Below are 20110 nucleotides of genomic sequence, written 5' to 3'. Positions count from 1 at the left end.
GCTTTTAAATAAAGCTCTTAATCCCCAGCACCCAGTATGGTAACTTGGAAATAACAGAGACTTAATTAATTTTAGAAATAATAAAAATATAAAACATGCATTTAGAAAATGCAAAATGCATGCCTTTTCAAGGACATACAGAAAAAATTTTTTTCTAAACCCGACAACGTGCCTAACCATAAAGAACGTCTCAACAAATTTAATGGGCTGAATTCCGACAGAGTAGGTTCTCTGGAGATACAGGTGGTGATCCTGATATTAGTAATTATAAGACAACTGCAAAATCCCAACATGATTGGAAATTAAGCAGTATGCTTCTACATGACCCTCGTGTCAAAGAAAAAATTTCACAACGGAAATTAACTGAATGATAATGAAAATAATTTCCATACTTAGAGGGAAATTTATAGCTTTGAATACATCTGTTAAGAAAAAAAATCTTGAAAACCAATGAGCTTTACATACCATTCTCAAAAGATTTACCAAAAAACAGATTAAACCTAAGAAAATATAAAGAAGAAAATAATATATAAATTTATGAAATATATTTAATGTGTACATCATTGTGACTTGATGTAGTGTATGTCGTGAAAGGGTGCCCACTATCTAATTAATTAATACTACCATCACCCCACGTATTTATTTTGTTTGTTTGTTTTGGTGAGAACATTTAGGTTCTACTCTGTTAGCAAATTTTACTTATATAATACAGTGTTATTAACTGTAGTCACCATGTTTTACGTTAGATCTTCAGACCTTACTTATCTATAGCTGAAGGTGTGTACTCTTTTACAAACCTCTCCCTACTTCCCCCACTCCCAGCCCCTGGCAGCCACTTTCCTTCTCTCTGTTTCTGTGAGTTCGACTCTTTGTTCTTTGAGATTCTGTATATAAGTGATACCACGCAATATTTGTCTTTCTCTAGCTTATTTCCCTTAGTATAATGCCCTCAAAGTCCATCCATGTTGTCAAAAATGGCAGGATTTCCTTCTTACTCATATAGATTAGATAGATAGATAGATAGATAGATAGATAGATAGATAGATAGATAGATAGATAGATAGATAGATAGATAGATAGATAGATTAGATAGATGGATATAAATAGAGATAGAGATAGATAGAGATAGAGATAGAGATAGAGATAGAGATAGAGATAGAGATAATCTCACATCTTCATTTATCCATCAATGGATATTTAGGTGGCTTTGTGGCCTAAATAATTCTCCATCTGAAAAATTTTCCATGTGCACTTGAGAAGAATTTGTATTCTGATGCTATTGGATTGAATGTTCTATAAATATGTGTTAAGTATATCTAATCTAATGTATAGTTGAAATCCAATGTTTCTTTATTGATTATCTGTCCTAGTGATCTATCCATTGTTGGAAGTAGGGTATTAGAGTTTGATACTGTTATTGTATTGCTGTTTATTCTCCCTTCTTGCCTGTTAATATTTGCTTTATTTATTTCGGTGTTCCGGTGTTGGATGCATAAATATTTACAAATGTTATATCCTCTTGTTGGATTGCTCTCTTTACCATTATTTAATGACCTTCTTTGTCCCTTACTACATCCTTGACTTAAAGTCTGTTTTGTCTGGCATGAGCATAGCTACCCAGCTTTCTTTTGGTTTCCGTGTTTGCATGAGAGATCTTTTTCCATCACTTCACTTTCAGTCCGTTGTGTCCTTAAAGCTGAAGTGAGTCTGCTGTAGGCAGCTATAGTCAAGTCTTGATTTTCATCCATTCAGCCGCTCTATGTCTTTCGAATCCATTTGGTGCACTTACATTTAAAATAATTACTGATAGGTATGGACTTACTGTTGCCATTGTGTTGGTTATAATCTGGCTGTTTTGTAATTCCCATGGTACTTTCTTCTCTTGCTCTCTTCCTTTGTGATATTCTGATTTTCTCTAGTAGTATGCTTAGTTTCATTTCTTTTTTTATCTTTTGCGTACCTACTGTAGGTTTTTGCTTTGCGATTACCATGAGGCTTACATAAAATACCTTGTATTTGTAACAGTCTATTTTAAGCTGTTAACAGCTTAACTTCGAATGGACTCCAAAACTCTTTTTTACTCTCTTCCCCTACATTTTGTTTTTGATATCATAATTTACATCTTTTTACCGCGTGTATTCATTAACATATTATTGTAGTTATAGTTATTTGTAATACTTTTCTCTTCTAACTTTGTAGTACATTTATAAGTGGTATATCCACCACTATTACAACATTAGAGTATTCTGAATTTAGCTATTTATTTACCTTTTATGTTTTCCTGTTGCTAATTACTATTCTTTCATTTCTGCTTAAAGAAGCCCCTTTAATATTTCTTATATGGCTGGTCTAGGGTGATGAATTTCTTCAGCTGTTCCTTGTCTAGAAAACCGTCTCTTCAATTATGAAGGAAAACTTTGATGTGTAGAGTATTCTTAGTTGGCAATTTTTTATCTTTCAGTGTTTTAAATAATATATCATGCCATTCTCTTCTGGCCCGTAAAGTTTCTGCTGAAATATCTTTTCTTAGTCTTATGGGGGTTCCTTTGTACATAAAAAGTTGTCTTTCTCTTTCCACTTTTAAGATTTCTTGTCTTTAGGTTTTGACAATTTAATTATATTATGTCTCAGCGTGGGTCTCTTTGGATTCACAATATTTGGAATGTTAAGACATTTTTGAGAGGGCAAGACAATGCTAATATGAATCCCAAGATAATAGGCAATAATAAGTACTGTGGAAAAACCTACAATTGGTCATTTTTAAATGCTGAATAATATACTAATATCTGTATTTTCTATTCCATCAGGTATTATCTATCCTTCTTTAATCATTCCTTCTTCTTTATCTTTATTTTTATTTATTATCTTTAGCTTTATTTTTACTTTATCTTTATTTTTATCTTTATTTTTATTATCTTTATCATTATCTTTATTATTATTGTCTTTATTTTTACTCTTGTGTTGTCAAAATTAATAATATTTAAATTTTTAAATTATCTTTATGTCTTCAAAGCTTTGCTTATGGGTCGATCCTAAAAACTAATAAATTTTTAAAATATTTCTAGGACTGAAAATATTGTTCACCACAGAACTAAAAATTATTGTGATTACATTTCTTTTTCATAGTACTTTTACTTTTTTATCCTGGAGTTTTTAATTGCCTCTGTTTCTTATCATTCCATATTTGGAAGTTCTTAATCATCAGTTTTGTTTAACTTCTCCTTCCTATTAAGTGTTCTTTCAAGTTCTTTATCCTGTTTAATCAGTTGCCACTTCTTCCAGGTTTCTCCAATTCTTTCATGAGCTAATGAGCCTTCTCCCTTTCTTTACGTAGCAGTGGGACATTGAAAAAATGAGATAAGTTACCTTTAATGCCAAATTCCTTTTACGTTAAAAAATATTTAAAATTATATTTTTTCATTATCAATTTCATAAATGAAACCATGACTACTTTCTTACATAATGAATATATCAGCATACTTCCTTTCCCATAAATGTTTCTACACCAACATTCTTATTTTGCTTATAGAATTTGGAGTTGAGTCCTGGATTATTATTATTATTATTATTATTATTATTATTATTAAATACTTAATCTATTTAAAAATTTTTTATAAATTTAGCTCTTTTTTGAATATTTTTACATTTAAGTTCTCTTACGTAATTATATTAACAAAAAGTCACTGAGAGTCATTTTGAATTTTAATTGGTTGTCATCCCATAAGACCTTCTCGGGAAAGGGGGTGCCCCCCATCATTGCTGAAAATCCTACAGAATCACCATCCTATTCACGGGGATGAGAAGGAAGAAAAATGCAACTCCCACTGAAGTCCAGTCGGTATGGTTTCCCACCCTTGAATATATCCCTTACCATTTCTATTCTTTTCTGCTTCGGCAATACCATTTCTTAACAGTGAGGCCAAATGATGAAGTACTCGAGCTTTAGAGTCAGACACTCCTGGATCCAGATCCACCTCTAATATAACTAACTGTGTGAACCAATTAAACATTTTCCTCGAGCCTCAATATTTTCATCTGTAAAATGGTGGCAGTAGTGACTTCCTCAGAGGGTTATTGTGAAGATAAATTAGATAATGACTTGAAAGTACTTCTAGCAATGCTTGGCACGTAATCTTTAATAAGTGCTGTTTCTTCTTATTATTAAGTGTGTTTGGGAAGTACCTCCTCAATGAACAGATATACTATATCGTTGCACAGGGTACGACCATTCTCAAGATCCTACTAAGAAGGTCTACATTATACAGTTATGACAGAGAGAATGTAAGATCCAGAACAGCAGGTGCCCTGTCTTTCTGTTTTGCTGATATTTCCTAAGCATCTACAACAGTGTCTGATATAGGGTAAATACTAAGTAGATACCTATGGAGTAAGTAAAAAGAAAAGAGCTTCCAAAGAGATAGAACTCTGCTTGAATCCTGGGTCAGCCATTTTCTATCTGCGTAACTTTGGGCGAGTTGCATAATTTCTCTGTGTCTTAGTGTTCTCAGGTACAAAATGAGACAATATAATCATTTTAACTAGCAGAATTAGTCACACATAATAATACATGTTAAAATTCTTCAGAGACTCTACATCTAGATTCAAATTTCAATATGACTTTTTTTGTGGTGGTCATAAGAAATATCAAAAGTCCTTCCAAAAAACGTAATTAGTCTTCCTGGTTTTGGCCCACCTCTCTCTGCTCATAACCTTTCTACGCCAAAAAAAAAAAGAAAAGAAAAGAAAGAAAAAAGAAAAAAGAAACAACAACAATAACATCGAGAGCACTAGAATTCCCATCCTGATCTCCTCCTTCTCCCATCCATCTGAGGCAAGCTGTCAGTTCTTGGCTTCAAGACCCTCATTTCGTCCTTATCTCTGGAACCCTGGGCTTGGGGGGTTGACTTGGTGTGCCTGGTGCTTGAATTTATGATATCCTAGAAAGATTCTAATTGTATATGACCCCCTTGTTTTCAGTACCCCTTGGTTAAGTCAACTAGGAATCCCTCTCTCTGGTTCCTGTCTTGTGGCACTAGCACCACCCCACCTATATACATACCCCATCCTGTCACACACACACGTGGCTGGAGTAAATCTAAAGAGTGAACCCCATTAGGTTATGTTTCTAAAATCCAGACTTATGTGCACCTGCATGTTTTCTTTTGGAATCAAAATGACTCAGGGTAAAGAAAAACTGTGAGGACCCCTAGGGTTGTTTTTTTTTTAAATTTGTAATTACTCAGTACAGCAGACGACAAAATAGGGCATAGACAAATGCTTGGTAGAGTGTGCTAGAAGGAAATTGCTAACTCTTTGTACATGTTGTAATGGGCTAAATTAATGACAGTCTCTGGAGAGAGAGTTCAGACCCATCCCAGAAAGTTCAGCAAAGACGTCTGTTCTGATGAAGACATCTGCTCAATGAAGATACCTCAGTGGGAGTACAAAAGAAAAGAGAATGTTGGAATGAATTAAAATAAAAAGCAGCTGAGAAAAATTACTGTAAGAATGACCATCTTATTAAATGCTGCTGCCACCCCTAATTCTATAGGCTCTATGTAGATGTACTCAGCTCGAAGGAACAACCTAAAAGCGAAAGTCCCATAGAGATTAGTCTATCATCATTGTGTCCTCAGTGTGTGCCCAGCTCTGTTCTGGGTCCTCTAACAATCTGATGGTAACAATTTCTTTCATAGAATCAAAATGACTTGGGAAGTGTTAGAAATAAAATATAGAGATGATAGTAAGAGGTCTGATCCATAGCAAGCATTTGATCAATGTTGGCAGAGTAATTAGTGACTTGAATCTTTAACAAATATTTCCTGAATGCCTAGGGCAGTCCAGGCACTGTTATGGGCAATGAAGACATAGAAACGAACAAGACATCTACCCACTCTTATGGAGCATATATTCAAGGGAGCTGAGTTAGACAATACACAGATAGTGCTAAGAACAGGGTGGGAGGCTAGAGAGCAGAAACCTGCATGAAGTGACTGAACCATATAACGGTCTAAAGGACAAGTGTCCCCGACAGAAGGGACAGAGAAAACACAGACCGTAAGGCACCTCAGGTGTGGCTTGTATGACCCACTGCATGGAGCAAGTGTGGCCAGAACAGACTGTGCTGAAGGAAATTGGTAGACGAGGAGTTTGGGGAGAAAGCCAGGGCCTGACTTGCAGAATCTTAATAAGTTATGGTAAGAAACTTGGGGGTTTGGAGAAAGGAACTCAGGTGTGCATGTTAGCATGTGACAGAATGTTGATTGGCAGTTTTTCTGTAGTCTCAATATTTGACTAATGTCCCAGAGTTAAAAACAGTAGGGTCAAAATATTCTTGCCTTCTAGAAACTGCCAGATTTCTCCTTACAGATCTTACTAAAAGGTAAAAGACTTGATCCTTCAATCCTCACCTCTGTTATCCCAACCTGCCCATGGAAGCGAAGACTAAAAGTTTGAGAAAACTATTATCCTCATCAAGAGTATGGTTGCATTTCCCTGCCCTCAGTGTGGGAGGGACTGCTCAAAAGGAAGTGCAAGGCTTTCTGATAGAACCCCACTGAAATGTTAGCTTTCCTTCCAGGAAGGCAGCTGACACCTCACTCTCCAGTTGGGCCACTAGCAGAGTTGCTGGGATTTGTACCTTCATCTCAGTCTGCCTCCAGAGTAGCGATGGCAGGAGAACTTTTTGAGGAGGCTAGAAACTCTTGGAATTACATAGAAAGTAACAAATTTGCACCAGAAATTTCTGAAAATGAAGTGGTGACTTGATTTGTAGATGGATGAGAGGGACAAAGAGTGAAAGGGACTCAAAAGATGTGTGTCCATAATTGTGGACACTCTCGCTAACTTGTCCTCTATGGATATTGCTGGTCACTTGTCACAGTAATCAGATGACGGAAGACTCACATATCTTAGATGAGAATGGGGACAGAAAGGAAAATGCTGCTTCCTAGTTAGGTCAAAATGAACAGAACTTATCTGAAATTTCCCACAGAATGAGAAGATAGGACCAGCTTACTACTCTTAGATTTGTGACGCTTATCATAATCCTTTAAGAGTCAGGATGACAGGTGTTCATGAAAGTTGTGAAAAATTGCAGAACAAAGAATGACAACCACAGGACTGACACAATATGACTTCAAGACTTATTATAAACCTACAGTCACCAAGACAGTGTGGTATTAGTGAAAGCATAGACAAATAGATCAATGGGACAGAGAAGGAGCCCAGGAGTAGACCCACACAAATAGTTAACAGATCTTTGACAAAAGTGAAGAGGCAATTCAGTGAAGAAAGGCTAGCCTTTTCAACAAATGGTGCAGGAACAACTAAACATCCACATAAAAAAAAAAAATTGAGATATAGATCTTACTCCTTTCACAAAAATCTATGAAAGTGTATCACAGACCTAAAGGTAGAATGCCAACCATAAAATTCTGAAGGATCGCATGGGGGAAAATCTATGTGACCTTGGATTTGGTAATGAGTTTTCAGTTAACAACACCAAAAGCAAATTCATGAAAGATAAAAATTGACAAGTTGGACTTCATGAAATTAAAAACTGCCTGTGGAAGACACTATTAGGAGATTGAAAAGACAGGCCATAGATTAGGGGAAAATATTTGCAAAATACACATCTGATAAAGGACTTTTATCCAGAATATACAAAGAACTTCTGAAAGTCAACAATAAGAAAAGAAACATTTAAAAATTGGCGAAAGATCTGATCAGCTACCACATCAAAAAAATATACAAATGGTAACTGAGCATATGAAAAGATGCTCAAATTTATATATCATTAGGAAATTACAAATTAAAACAATGAAATACCACTATAGACCTAATTAAAATGACTAAAAGCCAAAACGTTGACATCACCAAATGCTGGAAAGGATATGGAGCAACAGAACTCTCATTTATTACTAGTGGAAATTCGAAACAGCCACATTGGAAGATAGTTTCGTAGTTTCTTACAACATTAAACAAAGTCTTACTGTACAATTCAACAAATAGAATTCCTAGGTATTTACCCAAAAAAGTTGAAAATTTATGTCCACGTAGATGCTCACATGCAAATGTTTATAGCAGCTTGTTCCATAATTGCCCAAAACTGGAAGCAACCAAGATGTCCTTTAATAGGTGAATGGATAAACGATAGTACATTCATACAATATATTATTATCCAGCAATAAAAAGAAATGAGCTATTAAGCCACAAAAATATATGGAGGTGCTTTAAATGCATATTGCTAAATGAAAGAAGCCAATCTAAAAAGGCTATGTACTGTATTATATCAACTGTATGGCATTCTGGAAAAAGAAAAACTATAGCGAAGTAAAATGATTAGTGGTGGCCAGGGGTTTAGGAGAGGGGAAGAGAGAGGGAAAGGTGGAACACAGAAGAATTTTTAGAGCAGTTGAACTATTCTGTACGATACTGTAATGATGGATACATGACACTATGCAATTGTCAAACCCACAGAATAGCACAATGCAAGGAGTTCACCTTTATGTAAATTATGGACTTAAGGTTAATAATGTATCAATATTGGTTCATTTTAACAAATTTACCACACTAATGCAAGATATTAATGGTAAAGGAAACTGTGCAAAGAGAGGGGATATATGGGAACTCTGTGTTGTATGCTTAATTTTTCTGTAAACCTAAAGATCTTCTGAAAAATAAAGTCTATTAATTTAAATTAAAAAACAAAAAAAACAAAAAAAACACCTAGAGCCATGAGATGAAACCACAGTGGAGAGGCAAGAATAGGTTGTAGATGATGTTGACATACAAGACTGTGGTCTGAAATTCATCAATATGTAAAGAGGGATTGCAAGGGTACCAATAAATAGCCTGGAACTGACTTTAAAAGTCCATCTGGCTGATTGTGAAGAATGGATTAGGGATGAGCAGGAAAGGATGAGGAGAAACTATAACAGCATTACAAGTGAGACAAGGTGATCTTTAAGCTAGCGTGAGAGCAATAGATGTAGAAGAAAATAGAGTTGAAAGATGTTTAGGAATTAACAGGGTTCATGATTGCCTGGCTGTACAGCAGGAGGAGGAGGGAAAGGTCCAGGATTATTCTCAGCTTTTTGACTGAGCAACTAGATGGAGAGTAGTGCCGTTGAAAAACTGAGAGATTGTTAGTTTTCTTTTGGATCTGCTGAGCTCAGTGTGCCTATAGGCTTTCAAGAAGAGATATTGAATGGATAGTTAGATATGTAGGTCAGAAGCTCAGCTGAGGGCCCTGGGCTCAGATGTGAAGGCCCTAAAGACTTTCACACACGAGTGCATCTTAGATCTTAAACTAATATTAATGGCAGCTAAGCTTTCTCAGCTCTTAGTGTGTACCAAACATTATGAGGATACCCTATACTAATTGCCTTATTTGATCTTATATCCAACCCTATGAGGTAGTTGCTACTGGTATCATCACTTTAAAGATAATAAAACTGAAGCTCAGGAAGTTTAAATACCTATCTCACATCACACACCTGGTAAGTGACAAAGGCACAACTCGACACCTCATCTGTGTTCTCCAGTCTTCATATTTTTAAACCTTTATGTTTTCAAGTTTCAATATTTCAAATAAGTATGTTTTCAAGTTTAACTTAACTAGTTTAGACGGGTATACATATTTATCTTCCCACCCACCCAGAGGTCTCAGCCTTTATCGGGAATTTCTTCAGAAAGAAATATCTAATGCTGTTTTATTATTTCAATCTTTGCATGTTTCTTTAATTTCTATATTGCAGTAAAACTGGAAAATGTGATCAGATAGTTTTCAAGTCTCATTAGTCAAATTAATATTTATACTGCACACAACCTGAAATTTCGACAACTGCAGTGAAAAAAGTTTATGGGAATTAGAGACAAAGATTGCTGATAGAGGAGAAATTAAATAGATCGTTTCATTTGGAAAAAGGAAAACAACTTTCAATTTACAAAATAACATTAGTTTTGTTTTGTTTTGTTTAAGATTCTCTGGAATGAAATCAGCCAGAGAATGGGAAACCCAAATCCAGATAATGGCTCTGAGTTCACTAGCAAGTCACTTCTCCCCACTAGAGCTCAGTTTTCCCACCTGTCAGAGGAGAATAAGAGCAGTCGCCCTGGGTATCTCGCGGGGCTGTGATGAGATGTGGGTGAGATTCATGAAGCATAAAAAAGTGCTAGACAAATACAAGAGTTCATTTGAATCATGATTATGTGGGTATTGCAGCCAGACCCACAGGGCGCAAGAGAAGATGGACTTCAGTGATTCTCAGGATGAAGATTCTCACTTGACAGATGGGGAAAATGGGGCGAGATAGGGTAGGTGACTCATGCAAGGTGACAGAGCTGAGATTAATGCCTACATTTCTCCCTCTGGTCTGTTAATTTCTCTCTCTTCCCTTTAGCTAAGATGCCTCCTGGCCATCTGAGGTGTAGTTACTATCTCGGCAAGAAAAGGATCTGGAACAATGAAAAGAGAATAGTCTGATTACCAGGTTGGGTCTTAGTGAAATAAATGGCTTAGCCCAGGAAGAAAAATCTGCTAACTCGAAGCTTACAGAGGTTTAGCGATTCCACATTTCTGAAAGCGTAGGTGAAACAACACAGCATCAAAAACAACAATAGCAGCCACACTAATTAACTGCTCAGTAGGCACCTGGACCAGGCTAAGCATTTTGCCTGCGTGTGTGTCTCTTTTGATCCTCTCAACAATCCTGTAAGTTGGGTGTCATTATTGACTCCACATTCTAGATGGAAAAGTGAGGTTTGTGGACATTAAAGAGGTTGTACCGGGCCACAGGCTATGAGAAGTGAAAGCAGAGATTCACACCAGTCAATGTGACTCTTAGTTTCCAGATTTTAACCACCAGGCACATTACCTTCCACTAAATCCTCAAGTCCTTGGAGCTGCAATTCTAGGCTCTTCACAATCTAGTTTGCCAAGTTTTTTCTCTCCCTTGAAATCTATAGAAAACTTCGATCTGATCTTTCACCTCTTCACTGTGGGGATAATTCTGAAGGGCAAATTGCACGGCCTCTCTGAATTCTTGTCCCTGCATTTTGTTCCCACTATTCTTCCTGCCCAGAATCTCTCTCCTCTCCTCTCTGCCTATTTAAATCTTACTCTTCTTTTAAAGGCTCCCCTGAAATTCCACCACCAGCAGGGCTCCCCGGCCACTCAGCCCACAGTGGCCACTCTTTCTCCGTTGAGTCCCTCTGGCACTTATTCTCTGTGCTTTCCATGTGGATCCTGCAGGGCTCAGCCTTCTGGCAACCCGTTTTTCTTTTCATTGGCTGTGTGAATCTTTAGGAAAGCTCATCTTATATCCTCAGAATCATTAGAAGCTCATCAAGGGCCATGTCAATGGATGTGTTTTTTTGAGTCTTCCACAGTATCTAGTACATAGCTACCAAGTCATGAATAGTCAAAAATTTTAATGAATAAAATAAGAAGAGTAGGAGGAAGCCACTGAGAGGCAACTTCCAGTTAAATAGAAGGATAACTTTCTTCATTGACACCGTTTTTTTGTTTTTTGTTTTGTTTTGTTTTGTTTTGTTTACCAATGGGGAGAACATCCTTGATATGTCATATTTAGCTCCCATTGGAGGTGTTTGCATAAAAGATTGCTCAGGGATATTTTAGATTGGACTCCTGCTTTGGGTAAAGCCTCTAAGAGCCCTTCCAGCTAGTGATAAGAGTCTGTGATCCCATGACTGAGTGAACGAGGGAGCGAGCGAGTGAATTTGCAGGTGTCAGTCACTCACGCTGGGGCTCTGTCTCCCCCACAGCAATGAATCATGGCATTCCACATAACTCAGTCTTTTATCTAAAAAACACCGACGTGAAGTAAGTGGAAAGCAGATCTTATTTTTTCTATTTTCCAGATGAGGAAATAGACGTATTGCAGTAAAAATAAGTTGCCTGAAGTCAGCAGTTGGTTGCGCACCAGAGCCAGCCTTCACCTCCCGATTCAGTCTTCGCTTCAAAAGCTGCACACAGCTCACTGTGGCCCCACATCTGCTCTCCTTTTTGAAGCGTAGAGGGGAAGCTGAAAGAAATCCTAGAGAAACTTTTGCTGGCCCTGTTCTGAGCCCTCTGCCCCAAAGCCATTTGGGTTTTAACTCTTGAGTATTTCTGTTTGGCCCTCCTCTCTACATAAACATCGAACTGCCTTTGTGTTCTTCGAAGTAAAGGGACGCGTCAAAGTTTGGCAGGCAGGATTCACTTTTCAGCTCTGACTCCTTGGCCATGTCACAACTTCTCTCAATCTCAGGATGAGAGCTATAATTAGAGCCCACCCCATAAGGCTGTGGCGAGGATGAAATGAAATAGGTAAGTAGATGAGCTTAGAATAGTGTCTGGCGCATAGTACAGACTCAAAGTATATTAAACTGTATCTCTTTGTAAGTGGAGGAGGGGGAGAGAATGCTTTTTTTCTAACTGAGCAACCCTGGGTGTGTTGTTTAACCACTCTAAGACTCAGTTTCCATATCTGTAAAATGGGTATTGATCATAGTGACCCCTACCTCCCAAGGATTTTCGGGAGAAATAACTTAGTGTCCATTGAGAGCACTTAGAAACGGTCTGACAAATCGCAGCTGCTCTATAGGGTCGCCAATATTGCTTTTCCCAATCAGTGACAATTGCACTCACATAGCTACTTGCGCATGCTTTATGATGTGCATTCTACCCTTTGGGTTAGATTATCTCATATAGATCGCAACATCTATCATTTCATCACCACAATCTTTTCAATGATTTCTACTTTGATTCCTTCCATAATTAAGCTTACTTTTTTGCTGGGAATTTCCACACACTCTGATTTTTTCCTTAACCAGACATGATGGTGTTGGTCACATCTGTAAAACACTTCAAGACTAGGCACAAACACTGAAAACACATCCTAGATACTAGCAGTTTAATCTAATCAACAATGATCCCCAGAGGAGAGGGGGTGGTGCTGACCTCGGTCCTGCAATAGAGATTTGGGCATGTCTGGGAAAGCCAGAAGTTGGTAAACAGATGGCTTTGTGATGATCTCTGATGCTTCATATTTGTGGTATCTTTGGGGGTTTTTTACTAAGAGATGCCATCCATCCCATCTTTATCCCTCATATCGATCTCAGTCCCTCCCTCACGAAGCTGCTCTCTACGAGTTGATCGATTTACATACCTAGATGCAAGCTTCTTCATTTTATGTGGCCAGAAACTATGACATAGAAAGGATAAGTAACCGATTCCAAGTGACACATCAAGAGTTGCTCAGACCCTTTCCATTCTTTGAAGCCTAGTTTCAATGCTAACTCTTCCATGAAGACTTTCTTGATGTACCCCAGACTGAAATATAAATCTATTTTCCCCTGAAGTCTTTTAACAACTTTAATTGAATAAATCAAGGTACTAAAGTAAGTATATATGACAACCACATCATTATTACAGGACCTTAAGAATCCTTAAGGGCAGAGTCCATGTCTGGCACTTCAAAAATACTAGAGCAAATATTTTTACATGAATAAATAGATGAGAAATGGTATAAGGAGAACCAGAATCTAGAGTCCTGTGTCTTTCTAGGAGATCACACTGCCTCTCACTAAAATGAATCCTCCTTATCTCCTGCCCCCTTAGGGCCCTATGCTGGGTGGAACTGCTTCCTAAAGATATGCATCTAAGAAAGTCATCTATGCTAATGTGCCCTTTAGCTAATGGAGATTACTCCAGGCAGGTGATAATGGTTCTGTGACAACCGAAGGTGGAAGAAATTCAGGAGACAGAATGGGAAGAAAGGTCCTGACCCAGTAATTCACAGGGCCTTTCCCATAGCTCAGATTTAAAGGAAGCAGAATTAAGACGTCTATTAAGCACCTTTGGAGAATGGAGAAACATAGCTATGATGGGATAAATTAAGAGGTCCCTGCAAGAGAAAATGCACATCATAATGACCATGGCAAGCTCTTAGCTCGGGAGATTCTGAATGCAAATGCACTAAAAATAAGGCAGTGGGCCTCTTCCGCAGTGCTTTTTACACAATCTTAGAACAGCCACTTTACCATGCACCAGCCATCCACCTTCACACATTTCTCTCTTCCCTTTATCCCCTTTACCCCCCATAGCATCTCAAAAATAGGACAAAGCCCAGGTCCTTGAGGACACCCCCTGATTTCAAGCTCTAAACTCTCCATGTCCCATCCTGCAGCCCTCCAGTCCCCAGCTGGTGTCTTTTGACCTTCCCCTGCAGACTTCCTGGTCCTCATCCAGGTGCCGGCCATAGTTGATCCACTCCCTAGGAAGGAGGAGGGATGTTTCAAGACTCTCTAGTTTAATTACAACCTAAGGATGCTTTTGCTACTTTTCTTGCTAACCTTTGTCTCAGCGCTATAAGCCAGGCTTCTGCCTGCTTCCTAGGTCATAGCCCCCACCTAGTGCCTATTACCTGGTGCCTGAGCCTTATCTGAGTAACCTGTCATGCCCCAGCTCCTCTAAGACATCCTGCTTTGTAGTCTGTCATTGAACTTAAGCCGCCATCCCCATACCTACCCATACTTGAAACCTGTCAGTAGGCTTCCTAATTCCCTTGGGCACTAAAATACTGTACAGGAAGTTCAGGGTTCCATGAGAACTGAGCCCTGCTCACCACTGCATCTCACACCACATTCTTCAGCATCCAGCTGCCCTGACCTTCTTTCAGAGCACCTCCGCCGCAGGACCTTTGTATGTCATGGTCCCCCTGATGGAGCCTCACCCTGCAAGTGCCGCGTCAGGGTCGGGGGGAGGGGGAGATGTTTCATAGTCTAAGAAAGTAAGGCCAAATACTGACAAAAGTACTTTCTCCTCAGTACCAACATGCCTCTTGGAGGTGAAGGAAGCAGAATGGCAGTTTTAAAAAATGGAAGCAGAGTAATGAGAAGACACAGAGGCCAAGAGATTGGGAGATCCCTGAGGTCTGATTGTCCTTCTGCAAATCAGCCATTGGCTCCCGACTCCATGTGGGGGTGAGGTGATATACAGGGGTGATATACATTTCAGCTTTTGATGTTTGGGGATTGAGGAAGGCCGATTCCAGCCACAGCAGGTGGGAGGGCAAGCATACTCCCAGCCCCATCTTACAAGTATTTTAGTCAAGCTCTTGGCTTACTGGAGATTTATGACACTTTTTCCCTGTCTCTCACATTTAAAAGGCACTATAAAGAGAAGAGAAAACTTTTAGCTGCAGTAGGATCCAATTTTTTTTTTTTTTACCCCTTCTATCTGATCTAACAGAATTTAGAAGGAAGTTATTTCTTGACAAAGCAAAGCATGAAAAAATGTGGAATGTCCCAGCTAGAAGGATCCATCAAGCCCCTAGTCTCCTTTATTGTGTAAAGTCCCAGAGAGTGACAGTTGCTTGCCCAGTAACACACAGCACATTGGTGACAGAGCCAGATCTAGAGTCAGGCCAGAGAGTCCTGCCTAGAGAGCCCCTGCTGGAAGTGGTTAAAACTATTAAAATTGGTGGGTAATACTTTGCATCTATGAACCCATGTGCATTTGCAGGGCAAGAGCAGGCATGATTGTCATCAGATTCTTAAAGAAGTCTGCACCCCAAACTAGGTTAAAAACCACCAGCATCCTAACAAACAGTCCTTAATGCTTAGGAGTTTATAAAATGTAATTGAGGCAACAAAACTTACCCGTAGAAAACAATCAGAGTAAAACACCAGACATCCAATGGTTTGGTATTAAAGTGTATTACATGGACTATTAGCATCCATCCTAAAAAGGAAGGAAAGAAGGTTCTGTATGGTCACTAAGAGTAATAATGACTAACACTATACAGCACTTCTCTGTGCCGGATACCAATTTATGTCTCTATATTAATTGACTACGTTGATTCTCACAGCAACTGTATTAGGTACATACTGTTATCTCCCAGTTTTACAGATGAAGAAATTGATGAAAGAGAAGCTAAGTTATTTGTCTAAGATCAATGGCCAATAAGGGAAGAACTGAGATTGGAATCACCCAGCAAAATTGCCACTATCTAATTGTATAGGATTCCACACAGGGCACAGGGTGTCAAGGTAGATATATCACACAGCCCCTGCCTCTGGGAGTTTATTGGAGGAGGTGAGTTCGAAACCATTGATGTTTATAAGGTACAAGCTATAAGCAACTTCTAAGGATGTAATAGATGGACAGGGTAGAGGGCAAAGCTGGAGACAACCAGAAACCCACCAGGCAGGTGGCAGGGAGTGAACTTAAAGTCGTCGTGCGGGACAGCTTGGTCATGATCTGTTGGTTCAATCCATGCAGCCAGAAGAGCCTTAATTTCAGAAGCAGACCACATCCTGCCAGCCGATGAGGTGAGCCAGGTAGCAAGCCCAGCCAATAGCCAAACACCTGGGAGCTGGCGGTTCTGATATCATTTTAGAACAGCTGTCTCTGCAGGCAACAAGACTCTGGGACTAGCCTGAAGACTGGCAGCGGGGTCCTGGGTCCCTACCAAATGATGTGGAATTTGGCTAGGGATGGGGACTCAGTAAAGGGAAGCAATTTTCCTGGCTTAGAATGAGGCAAGAAAACTGAGCACCGCTCAGGACCTGCCCCTTCTGGCTGTGAGATCTTTGGCAATGTAACCTACACCCACTTCAGTTTTCTCATTTGTGAAACAGGATACTCTTATCACCAATCTCACAGGATTATTGTAAGGTTTAAGTGACATGGACCATTTTTCTCAGTGCCTGACATGAAGTAAGCACTCAAAATACTTATCATTTCATTCATTTCACGGCGATCTGTTGAATACCTACTGTGCGCCGTGTTCTGAGCCAGGCACTGCAGGTACCCATGTTTACAAACCAGTGTAGCTTCTGCCTTATGGAACTCACAATCTATCGCTGTCCTCATTGAGGATAGTTATCTGCGAAAGGTGTATATTATCGTCATTTTTATTAGGAATACCTAAGGAGGCTTCACTTTCTCTCCTGTCCCTCTGTTCCCTCCATTCGACCTTCAGGAGTTCCCACATTGCAGTTCTGTTTGCTTTCATCTGGCACTACAGCAGGCCTCTTGTTCTTCTTTCTTATTTATTCCTATATTCCGAGTGTTGCCTTCTACTCATTTCTACATCCCACGGAGCCTGGACCAGATAAGCCCAGGTGTGTGTGTTGGCCTGAATTGGATCAAGCCTAGACAGAAGCCCAGACCCTTGACCTGGTGGGAGATCAGGTAGACTAGTGAGTGGCTGGGAGAGGGGCTGCTGCTTTCCAAGTCTTAGCGTTCACCACTGCGCTGCTGGCTCCAGACCTAGGTGGCTCCAGGGGCGGCACCTTTGGAGAATGGAGAAGCATAGCTATAATGGGATAAATTAACAGGTCCCTGCAAGAGAAAAGGCACATCATAATGACCTTGGCGAGCTCTTACCTAGGGAGAGCAGAAGACCCTAGCGGTCGTGCTGGGCCCCAGCCCAGATCTGAAAGTAGGATTGCACCCCAATCTTCTGCAGACAATAGAAGGGGAGTGGGAACTGCACCTCTGCTGAGATTTACTCAGAAGTGAGTCTGGGTTGCAGGCGACCCAGGTGGAAGGCATCGGTGGCCACGACCGAGGTATAGGATGGATCCACACTTTATGGGGTCTGTAGCTTATATGATTTGGGCCCTCTTTAAGAAAAAGAATGCAAAGTTAGGTTTAAAATGAAATTTAAAATGTAAAAAAGAAAGATGACACATCTAAAAACTGACAACTTCAGAGAAATAACAATATTTTTATTAAGTGACCACTTCTACAATATACTTTTATCTCAAATTTTTGGCAGCATACTCTTTGATAGACCTTCATGTGATAGCAATTTTATACTATCATTCTGCAGAAAGAGTAGGGAAGTAATTATTCTGCTCTCTAATTAATCAAAACAATTTTATTAATAGTTTGTAAAAGGTTCTTTTAGCTTCAATATTGGTGATGTCACATGTTTATGATTTTAGTCATAGGGGGTGTTATGGGTGTGCTCACCATTTGGTACTGCTATACATTTTCTCCCTAAAAATGTGGTGATTATAATAAATCCTATTACCCACAATTCCCTTCAAAAAAGACACCACACCCCAAAAATGTCTGCGGTGTTTATAATTGCATAGGCTGCATTATCGGGTGTATTTCTAACAAGAGAACTTTCATGTTGACGAGGCATCGATGGGACATAAGTCAATTCTTCACTTACAAATTCGCATCCTCTAATGAGAAGAACGTTCCCCATACTCATTTCTGGTTCTGGACCAGAAACCTTGCTCTCTCCCACTCTCCATGCTTCCTTAGCACCAGACACTATGGAGTATACTTATACCCCAGTGAGCCCCCAGCCCTGTATTTGGGTCACACTACAAGGCGAATTGACACAACAGGAAGCCATGCCTACACCAGGGTGACCAGCAGTACCGAGGACATACAGAAATGGTTACGACCACATAAATATGTCTAATTCAAAAGCAAATATGTTTCCCATCTCAATTTCCCCTTTGCCAGTACCGAAGAGGACCAGGGCCACTCTGAGCCCACAGCCACCCAGCACGAGGGGACATCTGTGTTAACTGATTGGGGTTGGTACATCCTTCCTTTGCGAATTTCATAGCAGGGTGGTGTTATGGACTGTGAGTCTCTCCAAAACCCCTGTTGAAATCTAATCCCCAATGTGATGACATTTGAAAGTGGGGCCTCCGAGAGGTAATTAAGTCCTAAGAGCGGAACCCCCATAAGTAAGATTAGCACCTGGATTCTAAAAAGAATCCAGAAAGCTAGCTTGTTCCCTTCCTGTCACATGAGACTACAACACATAGTCAATAGCCTGCAGCTCAGGAGAAGGCTCTCGCCAGAATCCGACCACGCTGCAGCTCTGATCTCGGACTTGCAGCCTCCAGCACCATGAGAAATAAATTTCTATTGTTTCTAAACCATCCAGCCTTTGATACTTCTGGCAGCCAGAGTGGACTAAGGACATGTGCTCATGTGAACACATTGCTAGGGCTTTCTCCATGGCCTCCAAAGGATGGTGTACAAGCAGGTCCTGAATCTCCCGCTTTATTTGTTGCCTTCAAGGTAAACTCACTGCTAGTTTCGAGACCTGGGGAGGAGAGCAGTCTGGGCTGGCGCCATGGAACCGGGATTCCATAGCATGCTGGCACCCAGCAGGGGCTGTCCAGGACAGCCTGTGCCTTTTGTTTGTTGTGTCCTTCTTTGTGGCAGTCTGTCCCTGTCTCTCTGAACCTCTCTAAAAAAAAAAAAAAAAAGAAAAAGACAGGGAAAAGAATAAGAGGACAAATCAACCTGCTCAAGGAGGCAGGATCCAAATTTGAATAGCCATGTCCATTTCTCTGAGAAGCGATGCACTAATGATGGGTCTGCTGGTTGCACCCACTAATTCCTCCCGCCCCAGCCTGCTAAGTCTGAAGCTAATTAGCCCAGTGGCCAAGTGGCCATCAGCCCTTGTAATTAAAGAATCACATTAGTTGTAACAAGAATGGTATAGAGGCCTGTAAGTTAGAAGAACAAATACAGCATTGAAAGATCTGCAGGAACATATGCTATCACATTTCCTGGGAATCAGAGGGAGCCGTCTGCATGTTCTAGTTCCATTCTTCAAGTTGGCTTCTGAATCTTGAGTACAGAGCCTGGGTTCAGCGGGAAATAGAAGCAAAAATGTGCTGGGGAGTCCTTGAGCCCAATGGCATGGACCGATGCCACGGTTTTAAAACTTTTGGCAAAAATATGAGTTTTCTATTGAGAATAGGAATCTGGTGAGGCAGGTCAGACCATCCCTGCCCCTATATGAACTTGGGCCAGAGCAGGACCTAGCAAGCCTGACTTAACACCTTTAGGGACACTCGGCACTGAAAAGGGACAGTGACGGTACTTCCTGACCATCCTATATGTATTTCTCATCTTCAGAACATTGCGTTAAACCTCGCAGAACTCCACAAAGTTCTGATTCCTCCCCGTGATAGATACATTTTTTTGAAATATTGAAATATCAAATTATTTGGGAAAAAAAAAAAAACCACTTTTTTATTGCTGCCCCTTCTTTGCAGTTGCCCTGTGCGGCATTCAGTTCATGTATTCAGTGCTCGTACCCCAGGA

The sequence above is a fragment of the Pteropus alecto genome, unplaced genomic scaffold, assembly GCF_000325575.1.
Source record: "Pteropus alecto unplaced genomic scaffold, ASM32557v1 scaffold94, whole genome shotgun sequence".
NCBI lineage: Eukaryota > Metazoa > Chordata > Mammalia > Chiroptera > Pteropodidae > Pteropus > Pteropus alecto.
This window is presented reverse-complemented; position numbering follows the sequence as displayed.